General features: G+C 36.3%; 1 long non-coding RNA gene across 1 annotated transcript in view; it reads right to left on the bottom strand.

Annotated features, from left to right (window-relative positions):
• Positions 1-1215: 1215 nt before the first annotated feature.
• The window catches only part of LOC148056737 (uncharacterized), a 288773-nt gene continuing 265728 nt past the window's right edge, over positions 1216-24260 (bottom strand). Inside the window, exon 4 of the long non-coding RNA XR_015702657.1 lies at positions 1216-1345. This is a non-coding gene — a long non-coding RNA (uncharacterized LOC148056737). The remainder of the gene's footprint in view (positions 1346-24260) is intronic.

Here is a 24260-nt window from a genome sequence, read left to right as displayed (position 1 = left end):
GCTTACATGCAGTCATAAAAAATGCTGTATTAATCTATGAAGTTCGTGCTTCAACATGTCCTCCACTGTGCAGAAAGAAGCAAGTGTACTGAGCCATCCTGCAGATGGGCCAGGCAGATTTGAAGCAAATCTCTCCTACAACTTCCCAACATTACCCCCAACTCCACTGATCATGGATGCAGGGTCCTTCAACACCAAACCAAATACAGCAAAGAAACTAGGATGCTTTTGGAAAACAAATGTGACCTGCTCTTTATGGTCTTTATTTTAAGTAATGCAGCAGACGGCTGTCAAAACTAGAAATGAAACTACTTCCCTTGGCACTACCTATCACCTGCAGGCCCTTACAAACACTCTGTAGGGAAAGCATAACCTTGAAGGAGGAGTATGAAAGGCTGTTAAGTCCCCTGATAGAAACTATCCTCATAAAACAAACACACTCTTGCCCTTTAAAGGAAATGACAGCCCATGACCTCATGTTCCAGGAGCTTTTTGTGTCTGTTATATTTTTTAAGACACAGGTACTAAGTCTAGAGCAAAATGTCAGCCATACACACATTTTAACAGTTTAAGGAGAAGAATTAGTCTAAGAAGAAGAAAAATCCCCTAACCTTGCAATTTTTCTCTATTTCTAGATATTGATTGCACTGAAGCTCATAATATCCACTTTACCAAGAGGAGAGGGGCGACAGCAGCAATTATCTGTCCACAAAGAGAAACAGAAAAGCTCTACAAGGAACAATGCCTGAAATTAATTTAAGAATAGACTTAGGTGAATTTTTTAGTCTGAAATTTTTAAGGGACTTATAAGTTAAATATCAGTTTCACTAACTATTCAATATTTCACAATATATAACAACCTATATAAAAAATTGTTAAAATCCAAAAAATATATTTCATCTTGATGGCGCTGACAAATTCTCTTCAACTGCTCTTTAATACAAATACTCAGAAGTCAAATGGTCTTCAAACAAGATTTCAAGCATTAAGGTAATTTTCAGAGATCCCTCCTGGGTTTCCTTACTGATATCTTTTTTTTTTTTTTCTTTTTTCATTTTTTTTGGCAGGGGGGTATGAACAGAATTGGATCCAGAAAGTATAAAATATGGGGGGGGGGGGGGGGGGGAAGAAAAAGCTTTCTTACCAGTAATTGGAGTTCTTCATATGGATGTTTTTTTATGACCTATCAGTCTGGTCTGGGAAACATCTCTTCGCAAAAATCCGACAGAGTATACACACGCCCTTGCTCCATCATGCTTGTCCCAAAGGTACATAAGGAGTAAAATATCCAAGACCATTTAAATTTTCCTTTGGCCACAGATATTGAATCTCAAATCTGGAAAAACTGTGTAGGAAAGAGGAGGAAATGAATACACTTTCATATCACACATCTTGAAGAATTCCAGTTTAGTACAATCTTCCAGTCTTTGAGAGTTAATTCTATTTACATTCACATTGCAGATAGCTCCAAAGAGCTTCCTCCCTTCTGCAAATTATGTGACAAACTGTTTTGGTGCCATCTGATGTCCCAACAGCAAGTGAGGAGCTCTACCACATGCTAAACCATTACCCAAGGCCTCTGAGATGATATAGCACATGGTGAAGGTATGAATGTGACCCCTGTTGCTGCATAACAGATGTCAGATGCAAAGATGTTTCTCAACTGAGCAGTAAAGCACATTTTGTTTTAGGCCTAATAATTCATGAGTTTAAAGATTCTAATATATCATGGTTAACACCCAGCAGTCACCTACTCCCTGGAAAACCTACTGCAAAGTGTCAGAGTAAGTCATACATAAACACATTAAATTCTAACAAGTAGATGCAGAACCACTGAAATCACTGTACCTCAAAATCACTTATTAGTCATACTAATTTAAGGTAACACTCTAAAAATAAACCTCTACTTCATAAGGCTAAGCTATGAATCACCATGATATATGAATCATAACTTCAAATGCAGTAATGAAAAGACATGGGAAAATAATACGGTTTGTTCAGGAGAGTGCTGATTATTCCATTTCACAGAGGACTGAAAAAAAGCAAGTTTCATTATTTTTATATAATCATTCTAAATTGCAAAGCCCTCCACACATCCAGCCTATTTAAATACCATTTTAACAATCTAATTGCTAGAGATATTTCTCTTCGTCGTCTTTGAAAAAAACTACACCAGTAACAACACCTTAATTTATTTTGCTATTCATTATTCTAAGGGGCTGACACCTGGTGGAAACTATTTTGTTTATATTCATGCATATCAGGGTACTCAGCTGGAGAAGGCCCAAGTGAATAATTAACTAATCAGTGGAAGAACAGCACACTTCCCAGCACACAGGAGATCCTGGAATTCCCACTCTGTGACAAAGATAAATTCACATGCAGGCATGGAAGTCTCAAAATCTGAGATCTTTAAAGGTGAAACAATAAAATATTTGTTCAAAACTTCGACTGTGATTGCCAATCTTTTATCCATTTAATAGCTGTTGATCAGCCACTAAACTATGCTCATCTGAACGTGTTTTGAAGCAGGGGCACATTGGCACAGGGAATATAAGAAACTCTATCTAGCGTTGGGTACCACTTCCAACCCTGTGCCAGTTCCAGCTCTTGAACATACATTATCCTCTTCACAGAGGAGTTAGTGGAATTAACCTTACACAAGGGAGCCTACATACTTAAGATGTAGTATTAGCCACATTTTCATCCTGTTCCTTTGAAGTTTTAAAAGCTTTGTGTACATTCTTGATTCAAACTCTGATTCCTACACAGAGGAATAGAATATAAGATACCCTGAATTCTAATCTCTCCTTTTGGGGATAAAGTGTCCAGTGACTGGAATAAAAAGTATTGAACTTAATTTGCTTAGACATAACCTAACACTCCCCATGTACCACACAGATATCTTAAGCCTTAATATACAGGATATTAGGCTTTCACTCTAAGGCCAAGCACTTAAGAGGTTAGGCATCGAACTACATTTTCAGGTTTCCAAATCTTTTAACTGATCCAGCCATCACCTTCATAAACAGGCCTTATGTTTCTACGGAAGTATCTCAATAATTGTGGGGTAAGAAAGTACAGCAGAAGGCTGTGCATTCGCGGCTGTTCTTGAGCAACGAATCCTTCCAACACAAAGAACTTCTTTGCATGTTACACTGGTACCCCCATGTCATTTTGATTAAAAATGTAACTAATCTTACAAAAAGTCTTGCCCAAATGCAATCAATTATACTTTGTCCAAAATGAAGCTGTAGCACCTTTGTGGAAGAAAAATGAGAGGAGATGCTGGTTTGTGGAGGTTGTCTATTGATGAATGGACAGAGAACTCTGAACATACCAACCCCATTACCATTACAGACAAATTAAAACTAATGTACTCCTTTGCATTTCACGAGTTATACTTTTTTACCCCAGAGACTGACTAAATTGGACTTTAAGTCTTCTGAATCATGCCAAAGATGGACTAATGAGCCAGAAAATTTCCATCATGTGTTTTCTTGCCCTTTTATAATACGTTAAAAATATAAAAATTTGAATACTTTGAATAACATAAATATGGAACTTCGTCAACATTTACGAGGTGCTAATAACCAAGGCTTGTAGTTTTTCATAGTATCATAATATATTATACGAATTTGAAGCTGGTGAAAGTACTTCAAGCTAGATAAAAATAATTGATTCACAAATCAAAGTTGTAAAGCACAGTCAGGCTTTTTGCCTCTCAGAAATCATGTTGAACAGGTAGTAACAGGTTGCATCTCAAATTTGTGCTCATTTCTTCAAAAGGTATATAGAAACTCCACATCCCCCAAAGCTATACTCTGCAATAGCTAGAGCAAGAAATACTAGAAAAGAATAAAAAATAGCATAGCAGTCTAGAGGTAGTGGCCTAATTTTCTGGTCTGGTATGTATGTTGCAAATGTAATGTTATTCTTAAAAGTACATCAATATATGAAGAGACAGGTCCCAAACCTGTAGTCCTATCAACATTGGTGGAGTCCCGGTTACTTATAATAATTAAATAACTTAGATATTCACAAAGACAGTGAAGAAAAAAATATATTCAAATATTCTAGACTAAACAATGGAAACATACAGTGAGTTCAATGATCTAGAGAACGCTTACATTCTAACAGCACTGCGAGACGCATTGACTCATTTGAAATCATAAAAAATGTGGGGAATCTTCAAATCATTTTGAATGACATGAATGACACTCCTCTTTCTTATATTACCTTCTGGGACACAACACTGCATTGAATAGATACTCTACCTCTATCTATTATTGTAATACTATGCTACTCAGACTGAAGACTTAATACATTTACTTTAACAGCGCACCTTTTAGGTTTTTCTGTCTGCTTGGATGTTTAAAAACAGATTACTTGAAAAACTGACTATTTTGACATGGTATTTTATTAGCTAGATTTGCTTATGAATAAAAGTCTAGAAATTAATTAGCTTCAGAGGAAAGTACCACAGATGAAGTATTACAAAAACATCACAAATCTAGTTCCATAAATTATAATTCTATACTACAAGGCTTCAGGAAGCCTGCTTATTTTTCACATACAGATACAGATATATATATACAGATATATATATATACACACATATAAAAGCATCCAGCAGACATGCTTATTTAACACAGCTACCTCTCCTCTTTACTGGCTTATGTACCTAAGTACTTCTTAGCTGTTCTTATTAGAGAAGGCATCTTGTTAGACAAAGTTGCAGCCCCAGAAAGAGTAAAGCTCAAAACCTGGTTTCATCTGTAACTGTTCATTTTTTACCCCCTCATAAAGCAGATAATGATTGATGGCTCAACTATGAGACGCTCCAGACCAACTGCATCCCTGCTGTAACTGCAGTGACGCTGATCAGCTGGGCCTGTTTAACCTGATAAACAGTAATAAGGACAAACCATCAATTATGCTCTTACATGTCTTTGCCTGTAATAAAAGGCATATTATTTGGATGTTTTGAAAGCTTCATAGAGATATTTCTGTAAATCAGCACAGTTTTTGAGGAGTCTCAAAGTGGCTAGAATATCTTCAGAAATACCTTACTTCCTATTCTGACTTCTAAAGATTAAATTATTACCAGGATTTCTGACATGGACAACATTGAGAGCCCAGGTGCTGAGACCTTAGGTCCCACAAAAGTCAGTGGTTATCTCTTAAAGTCTATTTGCAGTTGCATTGTTTTTGCTAAACTGTTTGTGTAAAGCTAAAAAGAGATTAATTTCCTCTTTAAAACTTACAGCACTCATGGGAGGGAGTTGTTATTAAGACACCTAGTTCAATCTAATGGCATTTACAACTGATATTAAAAGATTATTCTAACACGACTGTTTGAAATTCATGAGCAGTCTCTACACCACAGGACTGGGAAAGGGCAAGAAAACACCACATATGAAGTGGACGTTTTATGAGCATGAATTTAATGGAGACCATCTATGAACAGAAAATAAAATAATTTTCCGTTAATTTGCAGGAGTTACCATTGAACCCTGAAAAATTTTAACTCTCTGAAATTGGAAGATTCCTGGAGAATTAATATTGTGTTATGCTTGGGTCAGGCTTTGGTTTTAATTAGTGAAAGAGAAAATAATGGGTACTACTTACTAGCCCACAATACATTTTCCATATTGTTTAAGGCTAATTTATGCTTTGTTTTAAAATGCTTATGAATCCTGAATTTCTAAGGAACTTTCAGCTAGAGTAACTTTACATTGCACATGCAAGCGCAAGTAATATGCCAGTATTTTGGAACTGTAATATATTCATCGAATATCTCTGGTGCCTGCAGTTGTTCTCTGCCAGTCCTCAGGACATGATATTTCCAGGGATGTCACGTCACTGGGGTACTGACTGGAATCGCTGGGAACACAGTTCAGAAATAAGGATGCCACTTTCAGGAATGATGCTAAAGCATAACTTGTTGACAGTTTTATAGATTTTTATAATACTCAAGGTGATGCACACATTGAGTGCATAAAGCATGACTCACTGTATTGGCACGGTGTATCCTTTGCCTAGCACATTTGGTATTTTCTTTTTAGATGAAAGCCACTGTACTAATGCAAAATGAGATATGGCCATTATATATTTAACTGTAAATTCTATTACATTTGTGATTACAGTCCTAGTTACAGCTTTTTGGATCTTTCTTTTTTAGTGAGTACATATAAAACCAATATATTAAAAACTAAAGGACTTAAGATCACTTCTCTGTTATGCTGGGAGCTTCTTATGCCCTTCTAGAAATGCTGCCCTTCTTTAAGATCAGCAAACCATCACTTTTTGTCTTTGCTAAATTCACCTGAGTCTTTTGTATTCTATACTAAGCTCAACTGAACTAGAGAGAAGAGCTATGCATACTACAGTTGAAAAGAGTTGAGGATACAAAATGCAGATCTTTCAGAGAACAAACATGATCACTCTCTACTGCAGAAGATGAATTTGTCTCCATTTGGAATTCTTCTCCATATCGGGACTCTTGAAGTTTAAACTTTTTTTTTTCCTATTTGTAGCAAGATAACCAAGTTAAGCATCACTTCAAAAATAATAAAACCCCACACACTTCTAAGTAGTTTGAGGACAATTTTAACTCATGTCCAAAAGGTTAATTCAGCCATTGATTAATTTCTGGACACAATTTGATCACTTTGCACACATTTTGGATGTTTGTAGACCATTGGTGTTCTGTTTGCTATCTCTACAACGGACATGCAGAATATAAGTACTATAAAAACATCAACCTGAATTATAAGAGAAGTACAGGATCTGAGAAGGCTTCAAAGTTTCAGATCATTATCAAGAAAGGTACAAGAGTTATCATAAATACAGTACACAGCAGAAAATATACCCAAACCTAAGGATGCTCAAATCTCTGTTTCGGTAACTACAGAAATCCTGATAGATCACAACAGTGTATATTCCTAAACATTATGGTTGCATATAAAATCTAATACTTATGGCTCAAACTACAAAAGAACTAGCTTTGTACTTGCAACAAGTTCAGAAAGTGGAATTTTAAAAAGACTAACTAAAAATGTTCCCTGGCTCTTCTATGAGGATATTTACATATGTATGTCTTACTAATATGCTAACGATTGAGAACTAATACATTATTTCCAATTATTCTGTATTCTTTCAGAGTTTTTTTCAGATTAGTTTCATCAAAACGATCAGGAATACAACCAGGGAAATTCAAAGTAGGTATTTACACATCAAAAATGCTCCTTTGATGCTTTACTTTTGCCTAGTATCAGTTACCTGAGCTATATGATTCCATATGTGTTTTGTTATTTATACAGCAAGGAGTGTTCTATGACAGTAACTGGTTCATGGTTGAAGCTATAGAAGATGATGAGCAAAAGACCCCAACTATAAAAGCACTGTATAGACACTTCTGGCCAAGGAGCGGCTAATATTGTTTGTCCATACCCTGCAGTTATATAGCTTTAAGAAATGCAATGAAATACAAAACATACGGAAACATTTTTGGATCCTACATCAACATTTGCTACAATTTTTGAAGTTGCAGGTGTAAAGGAATGTTCTTTAGTACAAAAGCATGGACATTTTGGTTTCTCTGGATAGAAATGACAAAGAGGTCAAGCTTTCTACAGCTGAAGTTTCTACTACACAAGGAAACAACTGCTCTGGAGAAGGCAGCTGTGGCTATTTCTAAGTCATAAGGAAGAGGTATGCATAGTATCGAATAAGGTGTTTTATTTTGGAGACTATGTCTAAATTGTAGGATGCGGGACTTACTTCGAAGTGACCATTCCTCTGCATGCTAATGCCAAACATAGATGAAAACCCTATTTACTTGTCATTTTACATGGAACGTATTCTCTGCACATGAGCTGGAAGGGAACCATGGTGTGGCCTGGCCAAACGCTGAATCTCAGCAATCAGCACAAGGATCCAAGAGCACAGCAAGCAATTCAACTGCTTCAGAATTCAGTTGTAGCCTGAATCATGCCCTATGCACCCATCCCTCTCTGTTTACTGCAAAGAGTTTAAGCTTAAATTAAAAACTAGGTGCTCTGTACTTACCTTTGCTAATGCCTAAATAAGCCAAAACAAGCAGTGTGAGTAACGCCAAAACAGTATGTGTACATGTGTATACATGCATGTGCATACACATAAAAATAATATCAAGATATCTAAATGACATAAGCACGTTAAGTTTTGAAAGGAGTTTAAGCACCCAATATATGGATACATGCTGCGACTTTATTACCTAAGCAGGAATCCTGACTCTGACTAAAACCATACATGAACTTTTTGTAAAAAGTAAAAGCTATGATTCAGAAAATACGGGATACATACCTTCTAATACATTTGTATTCAAGAAAGATAATGTTCCACGTTTTATCTACCTCAGAGGAATCTCGTGAAGCTTAAACAGCACATAAAAGTTTTTCATAGTCTGCTGATGGAAAACAGACTACAAGAGGAAGTATAAAGAATTCCAAAACTAGTATATAGTTGATATATATCTGATATATATATATATATATAACTGAAAAATATCAGGTTGTCCTTTGTAGTGGTCTCTAGTTAATATTTAATAAAAACATAATGGATGTAGTATAATTAAGACGCTCTTCCTTGAAAAGTTCTTCCACAGGTTTATGAAACTACCTATGACACACACCCCCCGCCTCCCAAAGCTGCAAGTCTGCATATTTACAAAGCTGCAGCTACAAGAGCCAGTGAGCAAACTGTTCAATATCTATCTATTTGTCAAGCACACGGGCTCATTGATTCTGACATCTGTTGTTAGCTCTCCTCCCAACAAATCTGGTGAGAAAGCATGTAGCAACATGTAAGAATAAAGAAAAAAGGATATATAGAAAATGACCTACCGAAGGAGTTGAACTACGCACTGAGAGCAAAGCTCACTGGATGTCTCCCTCTTTTACTTCCATAAAAAGAGGAGTAATAAAATGAGAGAAAAAATAAGGAAAAAAGTGTCAACTTAGAAAAAACATCTTTTACTGAAATTTTAACTCTAATTCTTTCCTTAAAAAGAAGAAAAGGTGCAAGAAATGGCTAAACGGGGAACTTCTTCAGAACTTTTCCAATTTTCTGTAACTTCTGTATTTTTCCCCTTTTAATTCTAATCAGCAACATCCCTTGTGAAGTTATTTACAGTTCCTTACCAGTTATGAATAAAAAGTAAAAATAAAAGACTATGCTCTGAAATACCTTTCTATTTACATCAGTATCTCTGGAGACAACGTTGTCATTCTTTACTTGAGCGATTTCCAATTCAGATTAAAGTGAAAGTATATCCAGTCCTCACTAGTAATATAAAAATCGTCCACTCATGTGTGCCAGGTTTTATATGGTTTGGAACATATGCCAAAAAGTAGCTGCTTAAGACAGGGTGTTTTAGGAGAGGGAATTGTGTGAGAAAGAAAATGAATAAAACAATCACAAAAATATTTTATTCTTCTGATTGAATTTTTATCTCATCTCATTATCATGCATTTGCTTATTTTCTTTCTAAAGCCAGTGATACCGAATGCTGATAAGATTATGTTGGTGCAGCTCCAGCCCATCACATAATTTAAGAAACTCGCATACATACATTTTAAATAAATAAATCTGTCTTGTCTTGAGAGAACGGAACTGGGCTAAAGAACTAATCTGAATACTATAAAATACTATAGAAAAAGGTGATTGGTGGCAAATGATAAATGACCTAAATGATTCACTGTTGCTCTTGGAAAGCCGTACCTTAAGCTGCTGCCATGCCTGGATATTTGTTGGCCACGCTCCTATGGCAATGACCAACAAAGTCAAAACCAGCACCTTAAAGGCAGTCATTGAAAATGAGTTTATTGTAACAGTGGAACAGTGATAAGAGAACTAGCGCAGGAAAAGGTTTTCTTATCATTCGAATGACAAAACCTATCATGCACATAGTCAGGTTATTGACAGTGTTCTGTGCTTCTAGGAAGTAAAGTTCACTGTCACTCAAGCATCTGAAAAACAGAGAGTGAAGAATTAGAGCACTTCAGATTGATATGTCTGAAAAAGTAGAAGGTGTACTGTCAGGATAAAATCTGAAGCAACCTTAACTCTGCCCCTTCTAGAGGCCACGTGAAAGAGTCACTGCATTCATTATTGCAGCTGTGGGTCATGGAGGGACCTGGTGGAGCATCTTCCCAGGGCTGCACTGAGAAATGAGATCCAAGGACCAATGGGAGGACTGTAACTGTGATAGCGAGAATTCATCTGAAAGCTCTGGTCACCATTTTGCCTCACTAAAGTTGTCTGTGCCAAACGAAACATATATATTTAAATTAAATAAATGTAGATGTATTTTGACATGGATATGCCAAATTCATTGCTTTTATAAATATTATGAAAGTGTAAATACTTAATACATATTTTGGACCTATTACTATATACAAAACCAAAATGACATTACTACAACTACATATAAATATCTACTAAGATGTCCTATGTTCTTTCATACTGCTGACAGCAGAAATCGACAGTGACATTAAATGAACTGTATTGTTTCTGTTGGTGAACTGTAGTATCCAACACAGTAATTTGTTTTCAAAAATGTGTTTTCATGTAAATCACCAATTTAACCAGAAGTACAGCTATTAAAGTAAATACTATTGGGAATCCTCTATAAGTAAATAGACGGAGACACTCATTCAAGTAAACGTGTTTACACCAAAACTTTGCACACAATTGCTCAAAATAGCTGAAAACATATAGAAGCCAGGTATTGTTTTATTTAGTAAGAACAGAAAAGGGTTTACTTCTTCAGCTAAAACATTCTCCTGCAATTAAAGCAAATCACGAAGCGATACGGAAGCTACGTTATTTTCCACTTGCTCCATATTTTCTGCATTTAATTTTCATGAGCCCTACAAAGCTCCTTTAAAATGGTACAGTTTCTGTGTTTGAAAGGATTATAAATTTCATGGGTGAAGAATCCCTAACAAACATGCTGGGACGTGTTATTGTCATGTCGCTTCTCCTTATATTGACAAGGCAGTGATGAAAGCCGGATATACTTTCCCCAGTTCTGATCTACTGCAGTTTCTAAATCAGATATGTGAAAGACAGCTCGACACGAGACATAAGTCCAGATGTGCCAAGACCTCTGAGAATTCAATGAACAAAGACTTCCTCTGATTCTTAGGTATTAGTATTTGTGAGACATTTCTGCTTTATGTTGAAACACACACTGTATCACTCGATAGCTATATTACACAGAGCTAAATCCTGAAACTTTTCTGAATAAAATTTACGAGAACTTCGTTTAGAATAATTTGAGGATACTATATGGTTTAGTCGAATTATGCATGCCACAAAAATCAAGAGTTGCTCGAAAGACTAGATCCACGTCTATTGGAAGATGGGCCAATTTCCATCACAAATAAAAGTGGTCCAAAGGCTTCTCTATTTACAGCTGTCTACTCCTGGCCCCGGGCTATTCCATGAGACTGAGATCGCAGGGATGTTGAAATACAATCTCTTTTCACTGGTCACAAGTTCTTGAACTGAGAGGTGCAGGAAATCACAATGGCTTTCACCTCAGGACCACGGGGACCAGCAAGGATTAGTAGAGAGCCATAACAATGATTAAAGAACTGGGAAACCCACCTGAATGAAAGATTTAAATGCTCGGACTGTTTATCTCAACAAGGAAAGTTTAAAAGAGACTCAGCTAGAGTCTAAGTATCTAAAATATCTCTGAGACCAAAAAGGACAAATGCAGAGCTTTACACGTATGCAGGAATACCTCAGATAGAACACCACACATCAAGAAAATTGATGGGATTCCTGAAGAGACTAAAGCAAGAATGAAGAGTGTGAACATGACTTTTCAATAGGCATGATAGCGGAAAGCATTTTCAAGTCTAATCCATTAAGCCTGTAAGTAATTTAAAAGGATACTTAAAACAAGCAATATACTCAGTTGTAGGTATACTGCCACAAACAAACATGAGCTTTCAAAGAACCGAGAGACCTATGCCTGCGATTGCATCGCTCAGTGACCAATGGTCTGCCATGCTTCTCCTTTCCCCCATCCCGTCTGACACCTGCAGCCTACATGGTGATGGGCTACATTCAGGATTCCTAATAGGATGAGAGTCAACGGTGCTGGAAAATGATATTCACATGGTATTAATATATCTTTAACTGGAATTCTTCCCTTCAGAGCAACTCAGAAGAAATGCCACCAAATGACAGCTTCTGCAGCAGGAAGATCTGTATTTCTGGATGACTTCCATTACTAGGGTCTAACCACTTAGGATCATTACAGGTTTCATTTTTCATAAATTTCATTTTTAGTTTGGCAGGAGATAATAACATCCAGTGAGCTGACCCAACCTCAGATAATTACTATCAAAATTGGTCCTGCAGCTTCAATTGGAAAAAGTTTTCTTCTTCACTTCCTCCCTAAAACTACTGTGCTGCATGGGTGCATTTCAGCAGTGACTGAAATAATTGCAAAAAAGTGGAAGTCAAAGACTGAAGAATTAATTCTTTGCGAAGATCTAAATTTTTTTCTGGTGGTGAAATATTCAGTGATTATGCTGTGTTTGTATTTTTACTTGCATTCACTTTGACGACGAATCAGTTACAATCCTCGTTATTCAGAACGTCAATTACAGTGCTTAGTTGCAAGCGGACGTAAGTCACATGCTACAGTCTACTTCCACTGTTAGGGACTGCTCATCACCCCAAAGTTAATGAATATTTTGCCATTGACTTGATACTGAAACAACATAAGTACAGTCAACATGAGGACTTTAAAATACTGTATTTCAGTAGAGCTTGGAAAGAGGTTCATATCTAAACAGAATTAGGGCGTTTAAAAGAGATTTAAAAATGTCTTCCTGGGCTTCACCCCACTGGACTGCCTGAGGCAGGATTTCCAGAAAAAAAAAAAAAAAAAAAAAAAAAAAAGGTGAAAAATTTCTTGAGATTGCTGGGTTAATTTAGCATACAAAGCATTCCCACATGGTCCAAGAAAAAGAAGTGTCATTTCAGGAAACAATTTCAAAAGTATTTCCAGTATTTGAGGACTACTAAGAAGGAAATTTCTGAATTCTGCAGGCTGTGTAACATTTCTATTTTCTGTTACCTGGGGTGATGAAACAGCTGGGGAACACTTATAAGCACAAATCAGATCGATTACTTTTGCGTCCCGAAATTTGGATGATTATTTCTCTAAAATAAAAATCTTTAAAGACACAGAATGATTTAAATACGCAAGAAAAAACATTAGAATACCACATGCTGTATCACAGCCAGAGTATTTGGTCTGTAGGTCAGAAAAGAAAACCTATAGAAAAAAGCTTGCTGACAAGACATTTTCTTGTTCAGGCACAAAGTGCAAACACATTAGTAAAAATGTGCTTGCCATGGCCCAAAGAATCTTTTGCATGTTACAGTTCTTTCTGAACAGAATACTTTCAAAACTCTATAGAAGAAATTGCTGAGTATCACTGAAGTTCCTGATGAAACTGCAGAAATAATTACTCAACAGATTCTGACGACTGCTAAAAAAAAATGGGTTGGAAACAAAAGTAATGAGTCAGTCTGAAACGTTAATACAAACTGGGTAACTCTTAAAAAGAAGGATTGAAAACATCTTGACCAACACAAAAATTGGATGTAAGATAAAATAGTTCTTGGTCGTAACATCCATAGAATCCGTAGCGGTGCAGAGACAGATTTGGATTCCTTTTCAGAAAATGCTGGAAGGCTTGCCACAAAAGTGTTCACGTGTATCCTTATTCAAGCAGACTCAAGGTTTTCTGTCATTTCATCTGAACAGATACTGCAGTACTAAAATCTTCTCTGGAACTCACTGGTGTCTGCTCTGAAGTGAATATTAGAACTGTTTGCAGACAGTTTGCAATTTCTGTTGAATTTCAGTTGTGTGCCTATCCAGGCATCCAGAGCCCAACCGTACCTCGAAGGCTATTTGCAAATCCAGTACAGGAAAGCAGATTTGCTTTTTCTCAGTGTTATCTCATAATGATTTCTTCATGATACTATAAAGCTTGTAGAAGGTGATCAAAACATCACATAATCTTGTTCAGTTTTGCCAGAGTTTTTGAGTAAACTAACTTTTGGAAGAGATTACAATTAGAGATACTCATTAGAGATGGCTAAAGAATCATTTGACATCATAGCACCAGGACACAAATGATCCAAACTACTTGCTTCTTAGAAGGAACTCGGCTATAGAGAAGCTACAGTACATTATCAACAATAGTAACAGAAATAGCTTTTTTTAATAAGTTCTCCTACTTCAGTGTATTTGTAACTTAAACGATGGTAGGAAATGCATGGACGCAAGAGGGTGCAAAGTTTTAATTTTAAATCCAAAATTAAGATCAAACAGGAACTTAGAGTGTGCTCAGCACACAACAACAATGTAGCTGGAAGATGTTTTCCACTAAGGAATTTGTTTCTGGCTAACAAAAAATCAGGACTGGAAAAACGTAACCATGGCAAACTAGGCTCACACTGCAGATAAAAGTTTTTAACAAAATCTGAAAATTTCAAAGACAGAGAACTGCCTTTTTTTCTTATACTCATAAATATTATGGTTACGTTCCTCAGTTTAAAACGAATAGCATTGCACTGTGTTCCTCCCAGAACTGGAAAAACTACGAGGAAACCAGAGTGGCTTGCAAAGCGTAGTCAGTCAGCGCAAGCTCCGTGAACTACCTCTCCCCTTTCTATCAAAGCTTGCAGGTTGTACAAAAGCCATTTTTGCTGTGCTGCTAATTTAACTTTCAGTGTGTGATGCCTTGGGTATATTGATAATCCATATTTTCTTCTCTTTGTTGTTTTATAGAAATAAAGTATACAGTGCTTTCAAAATCCTCTTCCACATCAGTCCCAGCAAAGGATCTTCATATTCTTGTAAGACTGTTCCTCTCCTTTCAGATAGCAGGACAGAATTGATGAGGTGCATGAGCAGCTATCAACACCACAAGAAAGCTGTTAACAATTTTTGGCAGTAGTATCCATTAGGTTCTACCTTGAATGACGTATGGGCCAAGAAAGCTGAATTATACTGCTGATAAGTAAGTCTATCCCACAATACAGACTCATTTTTTGGCTCTCAAGAAGATAAAGAACTGTTCTCTGGGACTTTTTTGGCAAGCTGTATTGGAATGGTATTTTGGCAAGGATACAAGATATACTTGAATGCTCGTTCACTCTGAACATATCTGGAGATGAGCAGTATCCATCTCCCAAAGAAGCCTTCATTTATTACTATCAAAACATATTTGGCAAAAGTTCTCAGATTACTTGAAAGGTAAGGAGGGCTAGAACATACTTAAGACTAGGAATAAATTAGCTCAGGCACAGCATTTTTTTCTCAATTTTAAGCACTTCATTTATGAAGGCATACTTATCAACTGTAATTCTTTCCAAGGTTCTGGCTCTGTCATTGAGACAGACGGAATGAAGACAAGAGACAGGAATTGCTTGCTTGCCCCAGTCAGGACTCCAAAAGAAAAATGAGGTTCACCCAGAAGATTTCTATGCCATAACTCATGAGATGGATAATTTAAAAAAAAAAAAGAAAAAATCCTCAATAACAGAGGCTTAACCTTCCTGTTACTCAAGAAATGAAGAGGAAAGTTCTTTCCAAAGCCCCGATAACTGGTCAGAATACGAAGTATGGCCATGTTTTGAGTGGATCTTGTGCAGAAACAATGTACATCATTTCAGCTGGAACAGCCTGGTTGAATCTAAAGGACCACATTTTAGTTTTAGCTTGTGTTTTTAACTAATTTGAAACCATTTTGTTGCAGCAAGTGTGGTGCTATATTTTTAGTCTATTTATCTAAGCCAAAGAGTAACTTATTTATAACCTTAGATCCAGTTACTGATTTATCCTCCTTGGTTTTTTGTGTCTTGAAATTTAGCCGACACTGGTGCTGCCCTGTGCAATACATTTCATATATATATAAGACGGGACGGGTCCTACCTCCAAGAGCTGGTGCTGCTGGCAAGGCAGAAGGGGGAAACAAAGACAGAGGAAGGAACCAAATTAATACACTGGGAAAAAGCAGCAGAATCCACCTCCTAGATTCTAAGTTAGTGCTCTATGCACCCCTATGCATTTGTTTATGGGGCTCTTCCTTCTTGGAATCAGTTTGCTTGTCTAGAAAAATTTGCTTGACTGACAATATAATCCATGTAAAATGCTTATAATTAGCAGTCTCTTTAATTTTAAAAACTCCACAGCTTCTCTTCCGTTTTAAAAGTTGGTCCCAACAATGAAAGGGATGATGGGTGTTTCTCTCCTGATGACTAGCAGAAAGATAAATAACTCCATTTGGAAGAGACATGAAGGAAGTAAGACAGATTTCTGTATCAGGCCAGAGATACACCAATCCTGCCTCACTGGTGGTGCTTTGGGTTGGTCTGGGTCCTGGAGCAGCACACATTCCATGAACCAAAACAAAGGACCTCACTGTGCTTCACCACTTCTGTAACTTTGTCCTTCTAAAGAAATGAAAAATGAATCTGTCCATTTGTTGGAACTAGAGTCACCACCATTATTTCATTTTCTCAATTTTTGTCAACATATGCCATCTCCTTCCTTGAAAACACAGGTTTGTTTTAAGGTGTTTTTGCAAAGAGCATCTTACAGAGTCTGTAAAGAATTTAAATCTCTTATCTTGTTCTAAAATACATCTTTGATGATTCAGTAATAAGTTTTAAAAGAGTATTTAATTAGAACTATTTCAGAAAAACCTGATCAAAATGAAATATAAAAGATAAGGGCTTTTGCATTTTATGAAGAAAACATTCAGCTAAGATGAAGAAAAGTGCTTTCCTTTGTACATTTGATAATAAAATAACCTTTCCTTCTTTCATTAGTAAACCATGACAGTGTACTTTTTCTTAACACTTTTTAACCTTAAATTTTTTATGAAAAGAATTTTATAAATGTCATGGCCAGATAGAACCAGCTGACAGCAGGTATAATGAGAGACTGGTGCTACTGTAGAAGCTCTTGCACGTAGCCTTGCTGGCGTATCTTTAGTGTGACCTATGGCACCTCTGCTACAGAGTTCTGGGTCTCCAAAATACAAGACAACAAAAGAAAGTGTTATTTTCAATTTAAAATCTTTCTTCACAGTACTGACCACTACAAATACAAAAAGGGTGGTTGGTGACCTATGGATGTGCTGCAAAGCTAATCTGTCACCAGCGGAGATGAACAAAGCAATCAGTGGACCACAGCAAAAAATTATATCCTATGCTTTGTACACTGCTGCAGACACAATAACAGCTGTCCTTAATAGAATAAGACTGCTGGGAGAGATCGCCATTTGTTTCTTGATGTTAGTGTCTCCTTCGACAAAAATAAACAGTAGTAACAGAGGCAGAAGCTTTGTTGCTGAAAAGTGCACAGGCTCTCAAGGGGATTTGGGAATTAAGATGTCTTTAGGAGGTCTTCCTAAAACATAGTGACTGTTGAAACCTCAACAGTTTTTCAATATATGAGATCTCAAAAGAGAGGGAGAGAAATTCTCTCTAGATATCCTGTAAAAGCCCCTTACACAAATAAGAACACTTATACTCAGTACTAAAAAGGAGCTGTCCTTGTTTTTTTAAAAAACATTAGTTTGACTATTGTCATGATGTGTCAACACTGTTCAAGTGAAATAGTCAAATAGTCAGTAACCACTACTACAATCAAAGTAAAAAACAATGCAGATACAGAAGGAATATGAAGTAATACATTTTCATTTGAAATTTTAGAAAGCTGTAGATTTAAAATTTTTAGGACTCTGTTTTGTTTTTACAGAATATATCAATTCTGTACTGTCTCTGGAAACATCCTAAGAATTACTAATAAACAGAAAGTAAGAATTATCTGGCAGGCTGAGAGTTGTTCAGACATATATTCAAGGACTCTGGTGTGAGCTGTGGAGGAGCTTACCGACAGCGTTGGGTCTCCCTCTTGCAGCACAGAATAGCTCTACTGCTCAGAGATGGCAGTAAAAAGAAAACACTTTCACAAGATTGCCAGTCTGGATGAGTGCTCTCCCTAAGGAAAAAATGCCATATAGATTCATGTACTGCACCTGATTCACTTCTGATAAATTAGATTTTAGCCTGAAAAGCAAAGGAGGAAGCCAAATGCATAGACCTGCGCGCTGGTACGCAGATGCCCAAAGAAAGCTTCATCTTCTGGAAAACGCCTCCCTGATGTCCAAGGGAGAGCAAAACAAACCTCAATGCATAGTCATAGCAGTGAGGAAGTGAAGGTGCTTTGTTTTTTTCATTGACTTTTGATGAAGACAGCAACTTAAATTAAAACTACACTAAATTTTTTACCTTTTCTATCGTGTCTAGTATACACAATGTGATCTCAGTATTGATGTTTTCTCTTTAGTGTCAACAGAGTATTCTTCACAAAATGATTGGTACACATGTTCAAAAAGGGTCCAGAGTGATGCAAATGTATTTGATCTGGGCCTCTGTGTTATTCTGTCATCACTGGAAAACAAACGGCACTCCCGCTCCCCGTTGTTTGATCACTCTACCGGATACCATGAGGCGTAATTGATAAATGTCAGATCTGCTTTGTACATGAAGACTTTTTACTGTGAAACATTGCTCTTTGAGCTCAGGACGAGAGTTAATTAAAAAGTTGGTACCAAAGATAACATCCTCAGCAGGCAACATCTATTGATCTCTTCAGCAGCACAAGAGAGAGACTGATATGAGATTATAAAAGGTTCACATAGAACAAGGCTGATTGCCACAACTTTTCCCCATCTTACATGCTCAAGATTCGATACTACAAAATATTAAAAGTATGAAGAGTAGCAAATAATCAAGAAACAATACCAATCCAACACTGCTGTTTCTCTGTGTTCTACTATCCCTTTTCAAGTTCTATATAAAAATCTCAATTTCTTAAATATGTTTATCTTCCAGTTTCCTCCCATGGCTATTAATTTAATTTAGAGATTGGAAATTTATTAAAGGCTTTCACTGCACTGTGAAGCCTTACTTCTTCCCACAGTTAATACTCGGAGTCCTGATACATTATTCCATACCTTACCTTTTCTTTATCCTATTCTACTGCTTAGTATGGATCTGAAAAAGATAAGTAGACATAATAGAAAATTCTTCTGTAGACTGTGCTATTTTATTTTCAGGAGCAATTTCTTGGCATTCTTCTGCTCATATATATTTTTTGTACAATTCAGTGTGTATGGGCTGCTCACCTAACACCTATGTTATTTAATTTGGGACCATGTTAGAGATACGAGAAAGCACTTATATAAAAACCTTATCTTTTTGCACTTTTTAAAAACAAAAATTAGATGTTGGTATCCCTGTTTCTGTGATTAAAAGTTTGAAAGAGCTGCAGAACTACTCCAATGGAGCTTTCAAAAGAATGGATCATATGATTAAGACTGAGCTCTCCAATTTTTAATTGTTTTTAAAATCTTGGGTGTTGTTCTGAGTGAGAAAGCTACTCTTGTCTTGTGGTCTCTTGCTGAACTCACTCTTGCTTTTTCATTACACACAGGAATATCCAGGACTACTGGCTAGTACATCGCGTGTACCCTCATCACGTGCTGCTGGTTTTAGCTCTCCTCTCCCTTCGTTCTGGCAAAGGCTCTCTTCACTCCTGTTGAAACGAAGGGGTCTGCTCCCACTGAACAACCCCAGGTTCAAAGCCAATGCCACGTACATTTTTATGGAAATCGCTTTAATCACACCCTGCCAGCTTATTCCATGCCCTCAGACTCTTTAATAAAGCTCAATTTGAGAGCAGCCTTAGAACCTAGCTTTCAGATATTTTCTAATTTCATTTTATTATTATTATCCAGTTATAAACCACACATGCCAAGAGGATGTAAGGAACACAATACTAGGTCTCTCAATTAAAACTAGCAAAGAAAGTCTTAGAGAAGGTCATTTGCTATGTGTGTTTGAATTTCCAGAGAGTTATAATGAATGCTTTTATTTTCTGGGTCAAGCAAGTAACAGTTGACATTACTTGTATGAGGTGGATCAGGGTTCAAAATAAATCCTTCTTCAGGGAGAGCAAATAGGGCTTTCTGTTACAGTTCTATTATTCTCTTCTGTTTTAAAGACATGTTGCTGGTATCTTTTCAAAAATAAGATGAGACCTTCCATTTGTGAGACCTTGTTTTCTGTACTAGCGCTTCTTGGTATGACCAGTATGGTGCTCTATTCTCTTCCCTAGTCAAAAAATGATGCTAAAAGCCTATCTTTTTATAGCGTATTGTAATTATTTTACATGGCAGGATTTTGGAGCAGCACCATCACAGCTTAGCACTTATATTAATCTAAATTAAATTAGCTATTGAGCCTTCCAGCTGGAAATCCCTTATTATCAGTGACTTCCTGTTGGAATTATGGCGTAATTCAGAAGAAAAGCCAAGCCAGAGCCCAGAGCGTTACGCTTATTGGGTATATCAAGGCCACGTCAGAATGGGGAAGAAGTGATCAGCCATGAACAGCATGGCTAGAGGACAAAATGTAGCCAAATTGATCTTTCTTATAACTTAGTCATTGCATATTCATGGAGGCAGGGGACAAGGGATCAGCAGTTTTTAGGATCAAGACGGTTACGCAAGCTGACTTAACTCTTTTTCATGAATTATTTCAAACTAAATAAAACCCCAAAGATATAAACCATCATATATACAAAAAAAAAAGGAAATGGCCTGATTGCTGTATCAAAAATAAGTAGACAAACCCATTTTTAGAACATTCAAAATATTGAGGGGTCTTTTATGGTTTTCAGACAGGGTAGAATAAATCTTGCAAGGTATGTGAAGAGACAAGCTGGCAAAGCAGACAAAAGGGTTGCTTGGATAGCAGCAGAGGATTACAGAAACTTTGTTGGGGGCAGTGTTTGTCTAGTTACAGCCTGAAAAACCTGACTACCTTTTTCTACATAGCATGCAAATGTATCATACAAAAAGAAAAATTATATCAATTTGTCTCATAGTTTTCTGTTATCTCTTGTTATTACTAAAAATGATGGTTAAGTGATTTCAAAGGATCTTCACACTGATTGTGGTTATATATCAACATGGTGATCTTTGCTACATGTTTTCATATCCTCTCAGGCAACAGATTTTTTTCAGGACTGAATCTCTCGGAAGAATTTCCACAAAATGCAATCTTTATGGAGTGTGTTAGGATTTTTCTAGTCCCCCTGTCAATGCTCTCAATTAGTGACCATAAATAATTCCATTTTTATTATCTTCCTTGTGCATTTTTGAATTCCCTAAGGCTCTGTTTTGAGTTCTAAGCTTTTGTGTTTTTACATGCATCCCAGGGGTCTTATTTTCCAACAACCTCTCTTCAGTTTTCCTTGTTATGCATATGAGGTAAAAAAAAAATTCTGGCATTTTCTCTGATCACTAAAAAGCTATCTGTGCTCACACTTTTGCTTTAAAGCTCTGCCATCCAGCACATCTTTTTTTTCCCCTTAAACACTGATAAGACTGAAACCCTTTCTTCAGCTTTCTTACCAGCTTTCTTCAGCTCATAAAGTCTGTTTCCTTCTCTCCTATTTATATTTCTTATGATTTAATATAAACTTAAAGAGCACCTCCACCTGTGAATGTTGGATTTTCTGGTTCCAGTTCACCTTTTAAGTGATCAGATAAAATATATAGCGTCACACCATTTCAGCAATATCTTTAAATAACTGTCTGACACACATATGAAGATCCTGTTGCCCTCATGCCTTTGCAAGATACAAAATTAAAGTGATTACTTTTACTTTCAGGTCTTGGTAGCAGAACAGATCCATGGATTATGACAGATCAACCGTGCATATTAAGCATACTGAAATCCATTGATATGACTTCAGTATAGGCTATCAAAAATTCCATCAACCCATGCCTTTGCTTTGAGTAATATTTGCCTAGATACATGAAGAGGTCATGGAAATAGCTAATATCTATTTGTCACAGAAATCCTAGTTGATCATTTGACCCCCTCATTAAAGGTGTAATCCAGCTTTGCCTACCATAGATAATGTAAAACCATCAGAAACGGTAAACATGTTATCGCTAATAATATGCATAGTTTCATTTGTCATCTATCCACAAAACCAAATTTACCTACACAGATTCTATGTCAAAACCTAACCCTAATCAATACATATGGTACTTTTCATAAACAAATGTACAAATATTTTTATGTATAAATGTCTAGAAATAAAGGGCTAGATCCAGTGTTATGGAACAAAACCCAATCAAACAACAAAACTAGCATATTACTGACTTCAAATTCTAACACAAACTGAGAAACCAAGTATTAATATTTACTTGATGATATGCAGCTCTGTTCTTAAGGAGGATACCAAGAAAGCATATTGAAGCTGAAGATGATTATTTAACCCTAGTGGCTAGCTGAGGTAGCAGATATGTCGATAGCTAATATCGTGGTGATATTACCAATTTATACCACAAAATAGCACCTTCAGCTCTGTAAAACAGATAATCCGAAGAAAAATGAAAAGACATTATACAAAGCCATCTGCAGTTTCCTTTTTTTGCACTGCTACAATGGACACACCTTGCACCATGGCTATAGGGAAATGGGGCTAAATGATGAGTTTTACTATGAAAATAGATATGATCGCATATATTACTGCCTTCTACCCATGAAAGAGAAATATTTGTTACTTTTGGTACAAACTGCTCACTTCATAAAGCACAAAACCCCTTGATGCTGAACTGTAGGATCATTCTTTTGTCCTCTTCTCAGCGATTGTGCTGTAATCAGTTCGATACCTGACATACACATCCTACTCAAGGTGTTGCACACTAAGCACTCTTTTTACTGCCAACACTGAAAAAATATTTGGATTCTGGAAATAACTCATTTTTGTTTAATTGCTTTTCATATTTCCATAAAAGGTTTCATTTTGCCAATGAAATCAGCCAGGTTAAGAACAGTAAAACATGAACGGCACTTCTAAAAGTGACTACATAAAAGTGACATCCTCTTACATATGTGTACCTCGTTGTTTTTATTACATTTTATTCCTGTTAGCTTTGCAAAACCAACATACCAATGGGAAGAAGGAGCTGGATTCCGGTTAAGACATTTACAGAACTGTTAATTACACTTTAAAAGCAAAATTTTTATTATTTATGAACTGTGAGCCAGAGAGAGCCTATTTGACTTTGGGTTTGCAAGACTGCCAATTAGAAACAATTTTTTTTTTTTTTTTCATTTTCAGATGAGAATATATGGTCTGGAAATTACTGAGTTACCATAAATTTAGAACACAATGGCATAGTTTTTCAAAGTGATTCCTTCATAGTACCATTTAAATTTATTTCTTTACCTAGGAAACAAGCTAGGCGCTGTGTCTATGAACAAGTACTTCTTGAACTGTAAGCATATTTCAGCCCGTATGCCCTCTCAGTTGTGAAATTCTGACCCGAGACAGGAACGTCATTCCAGCACTTACTGAGAAGATCAAAATATAAAGTTAGCTATCCTAACTCTATACAGATATCAAAACAAGATATTTTAATTCACAAATCTAATTGTTTAGATAACCACCTTGCCAGTAAGAAGACCACAAGCTTACACAAGCAGGCCATCTCTCAGAGGTGTAAACCAGAGCAACTTTCGCGTACGCTGTGAAGTTATATGCTGATCCCTCACCTGCTGAAACCCCTATTCAGCTTGTAGAACCATCCACATGGATTAAAACATTTTTTTTTTTTAAACATGTTTTATTTTAAAACCTTGAAGTTATATTTTGGATGCAGACATATTTATTACTGTTAAGTCTTGGATATATTTTCCTTATTTTATAAAGGAATTATAATAACTGCCATTAAGAGAATGACATGGAAAATACAGCACTTTCCTTATTTCCTCTGCGTGTTGTGCAATATTTTCATCTGTCTACCACTGACGATGTACTAATGATAAAAAGAAAAGCTTAACACAATAAAAAAGTAGAGGTGCCTGTTCTGAGCTGAGCATGGATTTGAAAAGAACACAAAAGAATAATACGTAAATGCATCTGTTATGGCAAATCCATTTCATAGAATAAAATTCTGTACCAGAAACTATTACAAGGGTATGCAGAGATGCAATAACGTTTTAAACACCAGGATACACCGTAAAGTATTTCAGAGAAATTTAATCCAGTCATAATACATAACTGGATAAGAAAAGCT

The sequence above is a fragment of the Nipponia nippon genome, unplaced genomic scaffold, assembly GCF_047370975.1.
Source record: "Nipponia nippon isolate SJK-2023a ecotype South Korea unplaced genomic scaffold, ASM4737097v1 scaffold_12, whole genome shotgun sequence".
Classification (NCBI taxonomy): Eukaryota; Metazoa; Chordata; class Aves; order Pelecaniformes; family Threskiornithidae; genus Nipponia; species Nipponia nippon.
The sequence above is the reverse complement of the archived record's forward strand: the minus strand, read 5'-3'. Positions and strand labels throughout refer to the sequence as shown.